This window comes from Saccopteryx bilineata, chromosome 1 (assembly GCF_036850765.1).
Source record: "Saccopteryx bilineata isolate mSacBil1 chromosome 1, mSacBil1_pri_phased_curated, whole genome shotgun sequence".
Taxonomy (NCBI): Eukaryota; Metazoa; Chordata; class Mammalia; order Chiroptera; family Emballonuridae; genus Saccopteryx; species Saccopteryx bilineata.
The window spans coordinates 187553161-187562748 of NC_089490.1; the positions used below are offsets into that span (position 1 = coordinate 187553161).

The following is a 9588-nucleotide window of genomic DNA, read 5'->3' on the forward strand; positions in this document are numbered from 1 at the left end:
CCCGGCACGCCCACCAGGGGGAGATGCTCTGCCCATCCGGGGAGTCGCTCTGTCGCAACCAGAGCCACTCTAGCACCTGGGGCACAGGCCAAGGAGCCATCCCCAGCGCCCAGGCCATCTTTTGCTCCAATGGAGCCTCGGCTGCGGGAGGGGAAGAGAGAGACAGAGAAGAAGGAGAGGGGAAGGGGTGGAGAAGCAGATGGGTGCCTCTCCTGTGTGCCCTGGCCGGGAATCGAACCCGGGACTCCCGCACGCCAGGCTGACACTCTACCACTGAGCCAACCGCCCAGGGCCACTTATTATTTTTAAAGTATTAAAATTTATATATGGAGCTTTGCCTTATAATTTATTGCTGGTCATACCCTGGATCAGGAAGTCAACCCCAAATTACAACCTCGTTCCTACAAGAAAGTACAGTCTTCCGTATAATGATCTATTTTTATATGTGTTTCTAGGAATGATTAACAGTGGGATGTTAGGTGGCCTCTACTTCCCCTGATTCGCCCACATGGCACAGCCTGGAGAAGATACTCCATTTAATGTGCTGACACTGCCTTTTTTATTAGCATAACGAGGAACAGAAATCTATGTTTCTCCTTGTACCTTAGCGTCGGTTCATTACTAATTCAGCTCACTGTCCACCAGGTGGGCTGGGCTTGGCTTTGCCAGTTTGGAAGTCCCTCTTCTCAGGTCTTCCTGAGTTGAGCTGGCTGGACCGTTAGTGGTCCTCTGACAGGTTGCTGCCTCCCTCATTCACATCCAGAATGCTAAGCTCCCATTGGCCCAGTCAGTTTTCTGGGAGAAGTTTCCAAAATCAATAGCTGATGTCTCTATTTGCTCTGGCACCTGCCATGGACTTAGGTGGTGGCAAACGGGGATAGAATATTCTGCGCTTTCCATCTTCCTGCTGCACAGCCAGGGTCACCTGAGGCTCCGGACTGGCGCTCCAGCTGGAAGCACAGCGTAGGCTGGGCAGCAGTCTTCGCCAGTGCGCATGTGCTGGGCACTCGGTCAAGAGTCCAGAAGGAGTCCAGTTCCCCATGCTCTTAGGTTTTGAATTTTAAATGAAGTTTTGTTTTATGCTCTAAGGTTTAAAATATAAAATAATGTTGTGCTTTTAAGGATATTTTGCTGTCATTAATTCCGTTAGAGCCCCAAAGCTTCACCCAAGAAGCCTAATGTGCCTTTATCACTCTCAGTGGAACTAGACACATACTCGGTTTACCTTACGGTGACCTGTAAGCAGGAATTACTTAAAACAAATTTATATCTTGAACCAGTTTACATTGCTGCTGCTCTCTTGTCCTTATACTTCAAGAGTCTGTGCAAGTTAATTAGGGTCCCTTCCTCTTGCCTGAGGTTCCCAGACTAGCACCCTAATTTTTATGTAACAGTATTCATGTGGTCGGTTCTGCATTCCCTTCATTATTATACCTTTTACACTCCCCTCTTATCGGGAAAAACCATGATTTTTAGGGAGATAAATGTATCGTGTTTTATACATGTTGAAAATTTCCAAACCCTGACAACTAGTCTCCTAATATCATTGATAGTTCCATAGCTTTTAGGAAATTCAGAAACAAACTTGTTTGTATTTATATAAGAAAGAAATCTGGTTTTTATAATATTCAGGAAATTTAAAATCCTAGACCTCTTCTTTTATAATACCTCATCTATATATTGCTCTGTGTGTTCACCACCCAAAGTCAAATCTCCTTCCATCACCATATATTGGACCCCTATTCCTTTCACCGTCTTCCCTTGCCTTTTCCCTCTGATAACCAACTTACTGTGTTCTGTGTTTATGAGTTTTTGTTTGTTTATTTGTCATTTGTTCAATTGTTGTTTTCAGTTTTCTATCCCACATATGAGTAAAACCATATGGTTCTTGACTTTTCCTGTGGGGCTTTTTTCACTTAGCATGATATTCTCAAGATCCATTCATGTTGTCACAAAAAATTCTAGACCTTGATATTCCATTATACTTGTATTGAAATTTAATATTTGACATAATCAAAAGAGTGAAAAGACAAGCTAACAAATGGGAGAAAATATTTATAAATTATGTATCTGGTAAGAGTTTAATATCCAAAATATATAAAGAAGTACTGAAACTCAACAACACAAAAACAAGTAGTCCAATTTAAAAATGGGCAAAAAAAGCCCTGGCCGGTTGGCTCAGTGGTAGAGCGTCGGCCTTGCATGCAGGAGTCCCAGGTTTGATTCCTGGTCAGGGCACACAGGAGAAGCACCCATCTGCTTCTCCACCCCTCCCCCTCTCCTTCTTCTCTGTCTTTCTCTTCCCCTCCCGCAGCCAAGGCTCCATTGGAGCAAAGTTGGCCCGGGTGCTGAGGATGGCTCCATGGCCTCTGCTTCAGGCACTAGAATGGCTCTGGTTGTGACAGAGCAACGCCCCAGATGGGCAGAGCATCGCCCCCTGGTGGGCATGCCGAGTGGATCCCTGTCGGGTGCATGTGGGAGTCTGTCTGACTGCCTCCCCGTTTCCAACTTCAGAAAAATACAAAAAAATGGGCAAAAAAATTGAATAGACATTTCTCTAAATATGACATACAAATGGCCAACAAATATACCATATATGAAAGGATGCTCAATGTCATTAATCATTAGGGAAATGCAAATCAAATCCACAATGATATATCATCTTATATTCATTAGAATGGCTACTTTAAAAAAAAACCCAAAAGATATCAAGTGCTGATAAGGATGTGAAGAAACTGGAACTCTTATGCACTGTTGGTGAGAATGTAAAATGAATTAGCTGCTATGGAAAAGAGGACAGTGGTTCAAAAGTTAAAAAACAGAATTGTTATATCATCCAGCAGTCGCATTGCTGAAATATCAGGATCTCAAAGCAATATGTGCACACCCAAGTTCATAGTAGCACTGTTTACAATAACTAAGGGGTGAAGCAACCCAAATGTCCACTCACAGATGAATGGATAAACAAGGGGTTACAATAGAATATTATTCAGCCTGAAAAAGGAAGGAAATTCTGACACATGCTACAACATGGATGGACCCTGAGGACACTGCGCTAAGTGAAACAAGCCAGTACAAAAAGACAAATACTGTATGCTTCTACTATATGAGGTATCTAGAGTAGTCAAATTCATAGAAACGGAAAGTGGAATGATGGCTGCCAGTGGCTGGGAGGTGGGGGAAATGGGGAGTTATTGTTTAATAGGTGGAGAGTTTCAGTTTTGCAAGAAGAAAAAGTTCTGAACATTGGTTGCACAACAATGTGATACTTAACTACCGTTAAACGGTACACATAGAAAGGGGTAAGATGATAAATTTTATATTAAATTTTTACCACATTAAAAAAATTAATATTTGTGTTTCATGTATCTGCTGTACAGTCCCCCTTATCCATGGAAGATACATTCCAAGTCCCCCAGTGGATGCCTGAAACTGCAGATCATACCTAATGTTATATATACTGTTTCTTCCTATACATGCATGCCTATGATCAAGTTTAACTTATAAATTAGGCACAGTAAGAAATTAGTAACAATAATAATAAAATAGAACAATTATAACACTATACTATAATAAAAGTTATGTGAATGTAGCATTATTAAGTAAAATAAGAGTTACTTGAACTCAAGCACCATGATCCCAGGACAGTCACCTGATAAATGAGATGTTCTGACTGACTCATGGCGGGGAGTGTGCACAGCATGAGATGCTGGACCATGGGATGACTCACATCCTGGGTAGGACATAGTGGGACAGTGTGAGATTTCATCACACCACTCAGAACGGTGCACAATTTAAGTTATGAATAGTTTATTTCTACAATGTTCTATGTAATGTTTTTAGCCCTGACTGAGCAAGGGTACAAAAACAAGAGACAATGGGTGACTACTGTACCTAATATGCATTAACTTTTTTTAGAAGTATCATGTCTTAGCAAGGGTCATATCTTTACTTACCTAGCTTTACAGTCAAACGGACTTGACCCTCCACTCCTAACCAGTGTCTCAGCCAGGCCAGGCGTAAGATAAAATGCCAACACTCAAAAGAAGCTAATGACAGATTGTGGCACTAAATAGATATTTTCTTGAATACCTCTTATGTAGCTTGGACTATGCTGGTAGGGAATTACAAGCGTGCTTCCTTCTTTTTTCCTAGAGCAGGGAAAATTGGTTTGGCCTCTGGAGGGGGATTGAGTGCTGAGCCACCGTGGCATGCGGTTTTCACAGTGTGCTTTCCTTAGTATGCAAGAGGCCAGTACAGTGCACTTGTGGTGCCACACTGGCCAGCCTGTTGTATAGGCTATATGGCTCTATGGCCAACCCTGCAGAAGGGGATTAGGGCTATTTCCACCTGCGGAGCATGTCAAAACAGGGCTAGAGGCTCAGAGGGTACACAGGGCAGGAAGGGGATTCTCCGCAGAGGGAAACCACAGGAGCAGACACATGCAAGGGCAAGACTCTAGGTGGTATTTAATGAACACAGGAGGACCAGGCATCAATTCCAAAGGATGAGACAATACATCTGAGTACTTTTTGTATCCCATTGTTGACAAATTCTGTTGAACTAAACAAATTTCAAGAACTTGAAAACATTTCGATTGTGTGTGTCTTGGGTTGAAGAAGGAAGAGTTGGGTTTATATATACATATATATGTATACATACATATACATGTACACATACACATACATGTACACACATATACATGTACATATACATATACAGTACACATGCATATACTAGTACACTTACATATACATGTACACATACATATACATACAAAAAGAAGGATTATTATCTTTAGAAACATCTAAACACTGTCATCTGCCAAGCTGACTCCCCTGGCAAGATGTCTGTCCATAATTATTTTTTCCAGTCATTTTCATTGTCACTTTGTTCTTTTAAGATACCAATATCACCTTTTTGGGACAGGAATTTTAGGTCAACTGAAAGGCCAAGCAGTAAGTATTTCAATTAAACAAAAGACATTACAGCCATGCCGAATAGCTCCTACCATATTAAGCTACAATGGAAACATCAAGGGCAAATGTGAAGGGTTATGAAGGGAAGTGAGTTTTCTTTCCAGGAGAGCTGATAGGAGTAGTTCTTTCTATACCCTGATTATTTGGCACCTGAAGAACACATGATGCCAGGAAAAAGTCCAGAGGGCTCAAGGGGAAAAGCCAAATGGAAAAGTATAAAAGAGATAAGTGGCTACCCTTGCTGATGCCCTCCTAATGCTCCCCCAATGACTGCTTAAACCAGAGGCTGCAGGACTACTGTGTTCATGGCAGCCTGGGGCTCCTGATGAATTTTACAAACCTTGAAGAACTCTTTTGTGTGTGTGTGTGTGTGTGTGTGTGTGTGTGTGTGTGTGTGTGTGTGTGTTTTGGTGCCAAAGCTACCAGAGTGGATGCTGTCCTGACTTGGAATCTTTGCCACTGAGACTCAGCATTTCTCAAACCACCAGTTAAGAGCTCAGAAGCAGTTGCAACACCCAATTCCACACTTCAGGAGGAAGCACTGATCTAAAAGTAAGGGGGATAGACAGACACCTCCACAATGCCTGCAGGGGCCACCAGGAGAACCCCAATGGGGAATCAATTTTACCTGTTTAGCTGTGTCCCTTTAGAGCAGAGTAACTTCTTAAAAATAAAACCAACCCCATCTTCTTCCTCTCCTACTGCTGACTCTCCCAGCTGATAACTGATAAAAGTTCTGCAAGAGAACCCAGCTTGTTCCAGCCTAGCTACCCACGTCTGTTCTTCACAGCAGGTATATTCAACTTTATCTTCAATCAAGAAAACTCAGATTGAGATTGCCAGAATTCCTCCAAGCCTCATCCCGGCTCCTTCAGTGGTTTTTGTGAGCCTCACAGATTTCACCGCAGCGAAACCACTGCAGGATGTTAGACTTCTGAAGGTGCTGCATAGGGGTGTTTGGACTTGATTGGGTAAACTTAAAATACTTTGCATGGGCATGCTCTCAGTCGTTCTTTGTTCAAAGAACTAGCAGCATATTTGTGCATGTAGAGTGAGAAAGCAAAGACAGAATCATTTGTAATTGTTCTTATTTCTTTTGATCACATAGTGAATATAGCAAAACAGTAGGTTGTTGATGTTATTGTCTTCCTTCTATTATAGGTTGCGTAAGTTCTATAACACACGCTGTCAGTCTCTGATTCGTTTTTGGCATCTTACAAAACTAGATCTATATCTTACAAATAGTAAATTATCCAAAAAGAAGTTTATGAACTAAGTGAATAATAGACTGCTCACGAAAATTAGGGGATATTTCAAAATGAATATGAAGCAATATAATATCCCCTAATTTTTGTGAGCAGTATATTAATAAGAAAAAAACAAACCCCGAGTGTCCCAAGGTTGTTAGCTTTTAGCCAACAATGCCTGAGGCAGAAGGAACTATCTTACTGGCATATTACTTTCAACAGCTTACCTAGCTGCTTCTCAACATCAGAAGAAAAAGATCCACTAATCAGAGTTTTGTACTTATCAGAAAGAAGTTAAAGATTTTTGTCATTTATTCTGAACTGATTTCAGCAAGCTGTTTTTTTTTTTTTTTATTTTTTTTTTTTTATAATTTTATTTTTTTAATGGGGTGACATCAATAAATCAGGATACATATATTCAAAGATAACAAGTCCAGGTTATCTTGTCGTTCAATTATGTTGCATACCCACCACCCAAAGTCAGATTGTCCTCTGTCACCTTCTATCTTGTTTCCTTTGTGCCCCTCCCACCCCCTATCCCTCTCCCATTCCCCCCTCCCCCCCTTAACCACCACACTCTTATCAATGTCTCTTAGTTTCAGTATTATGTCCCACCTACGTATGGAATAATACAGTTCCTGTTTTTTTCTGATTTACTTATTTCGCTTCGTATCATGTTATCAAGATCCCACCATTTTGCTGTAAATGTTCCAATGTCATCATTTCTTATGGCTGAGTAGTATTCCATAGTGTATATGTGCCACATCTTCTTTATCCAGTCATCTATTGATGGGCTTTTTGGTTGTTTCCATGTCCTGGCCACTGTGAACAATGCTGCAATAAACATGGGGCTGCATGTGTCTTTACGTATCAATGTTTCTGAGTTTTGGGGATATATACCCAGTAGAGGGATTGCTGGGTCATAAGGTAGTTCTATTTTCAGTTTTTTGAGGAACCACCATACTTTCTTCCATAATGGTTGTACTACTTTACATTCCCACCAACAGTGTATGAGGGTTCCTTTTTCTCCACAGCCTCTCCAACATTTGCTGTTACCTGTCTTGCTAATAACAGCTAATCGAACAGGTGTGAGGTGGTATCTCATTGCCGTTTTGATTTGCATTTCTCTAATAGCTAAAGAAGATGAGCATCTTTTCATATATCTGTTGGCCATTTGTATTTCTTCCTGGGAGAAGTGTCTATTCATATCCTCTTCCCATTTTTTTATTGGATTGTTTGTTTGTTTGTTGTTGAGTTTTATGAGTTCTTTGTATATTTTGGATATTAGGCCCTTATCTGAGCTGTTGTTTGAAAATATCATTTCCCATTTAGTTGGCTTTCTGTTTATTTTGTTATCAGTTTCCCTTCAGCAAGCTGTTTTGAAAAGTGAGTTGCCTTATCAATCTGGAAAGAAGGTCAGGTATTATATGCTAGCCTTTGGGAGGAAAGATTACCGATCTCTTGACCCAACAGCAGCGGGTCAGGAATTTTGAACTGCCTTTCCTGGAGCAGTGATGGACCTACAAATATCCATCTACATTCCCGCACTCATACATCTGCCCATCACCATTGTTTTGACTGTTAAGAAAAAAGCATTTTTGAGGCAATAGCTGGACTTAGGGGTATGCTCTGGGCAATTAGACAAGAGCAACATAACTGGCCTCTCTGAAGATTGAACCTGCATTCATGACCTCATCAACATCATGTTTTGTACATAAATATGTATCACGTTTCTTACCTTTCCATGAAGAAACATATATGAAAGGACACAAACACACAAGTATATTTCACACAGAGATTTAAGTGTGTGTTTAAGCACTTATGTAGAAAAGCATTTTCTATGGCTGATTCCAAGGTCTGATAATCTGATTTGTCCTGAAAATGCCCAGGTTGTTATCCACATGTCTGTTAATGTCTCTCTTAACATAGACTCAAATCTTCAGAGAAGACCAATAAACAATCCTCTTTTCCATTAGTGCTTCTCTGAGTCCATTAGCTTCCTGCTCTGAACTCCCCTTCTAGAACTCTTTGTAAACTCCCTCCCCCCTTTCTCTCTCTCTCTCTACCTACTTTTCTTACTCTCTTCCTCCCTCCCTCCCTTCTTCCCTCCCTCCCTCCTTCCCTCCTTTCTTTCTTTCCTTCCTTCCTTCCTTCCTTCCTTCCTTCCTTCCTTCCTTCCTTCCTTCCATTCCACAAATAGTGTTGAACCAGACACTGCTTTAGTCACTGTGACTACACAGGGGAGCAAGAAACCCCAAATCCCTGCCTTCATGGAACTTATATCGTCTCATGAAAAGAGAAACAATAAAGAATTTAAGTGAATTACACTTACAGCAGATCAGATGATGATGAGTGCGTAAGTAAAGAAGGAGTCAGGGATTCCTAGGAGGGGAGGCAGTGATATTAAATAGTGTGTTCTAGAAGGGCTTCCCAGAGTAGACAACATTTAAGCAAGGAACTCAAGGTGGTAAGAAGATGGCCCCCAAGCAGAGTCCTTGTATCAAAAGCCAAAAGGGAATGACCCTCAGAAGTAAATGGCAGACCCTCCTTACTCGGCTCCATGGTAATCAGTGAGTCAATTATGTATCAAGTAGTATTCAATGATTTATCTTTGGCAGAAAGACAAGAAATGGACATCTGAGTCTCCCCCGCCTTCCCCTAACTTAATCCTCAAAGACAATGATGAAGAATGCACTCTCTGACTCTCCACAACAAGGGAATTTCTTAGACAATGAGGTGAGATGACTCCAGTAGTCATGAGTCCAAAGCTGAATGGCCTTATACCACACCCAGACAAAACCCAAGGGTAAAGTTAAACATTTCACACAGGGAAAAATCTTATTGGACTTGAGGCAAAAGTTTTCAAAGTTTCAATCAATAAAAGAAAAGGGGGAAGAGGGAGAAAGAGAACACTTGAGTGGAATCTACAGAGGAAAATAGAGATTTTGCTGAGCAAGTCCAGGGGACAGTCTAAGGATAATCTGCTGATGAGATTCATGTTTTCTTGCATGGGTAGAATGTGCAGGTGTTAGCCAGCCAACCCCTCTAAGGGACATAAGGCACCCACACCACTGCTGCTCACAATATTTTAATATTTAACAGCATCGGTGAATGAGTACTCTATAATAGATCCTGTGGTAAACACTAGAAATACAAACAGAAGCAACACACAGCTCTTGTCAGGTTTGTGAGAGCTCATGCACCACGAGTTGACCTGGTTCCCAGCCAAACTGCACTGAACGCCTCTAACTAGTATTCTTCGGTTTAGAACCCTTAGAGCTATGTAATGACAAGTTAAGATAACAGTGGAAAATATATATATTTTAAAAACCCAACCATAACTTGAATGGAAGATGGAATCC

The 9588-nt window shown here is 41.1% G+C and overlaps 1 non-coding gene across 1 annotated transcript; it reads left to right on the plus strand.

The window, feature by feature from the left end:
• Positions 1 to 2162: 2162 nt before the first annotated feature.
• TRNAA-UGC (transfer RNA alanine (anticodon UGC)) lies at positions 2163 to 2238 on the plus strand. The gene has a single exon. It is a non-coding gene; the product is annotated as a tRNA-Ala (tRNA).
• Positions 2239 to 9588: the final 7350 nt, after the last annotated feature.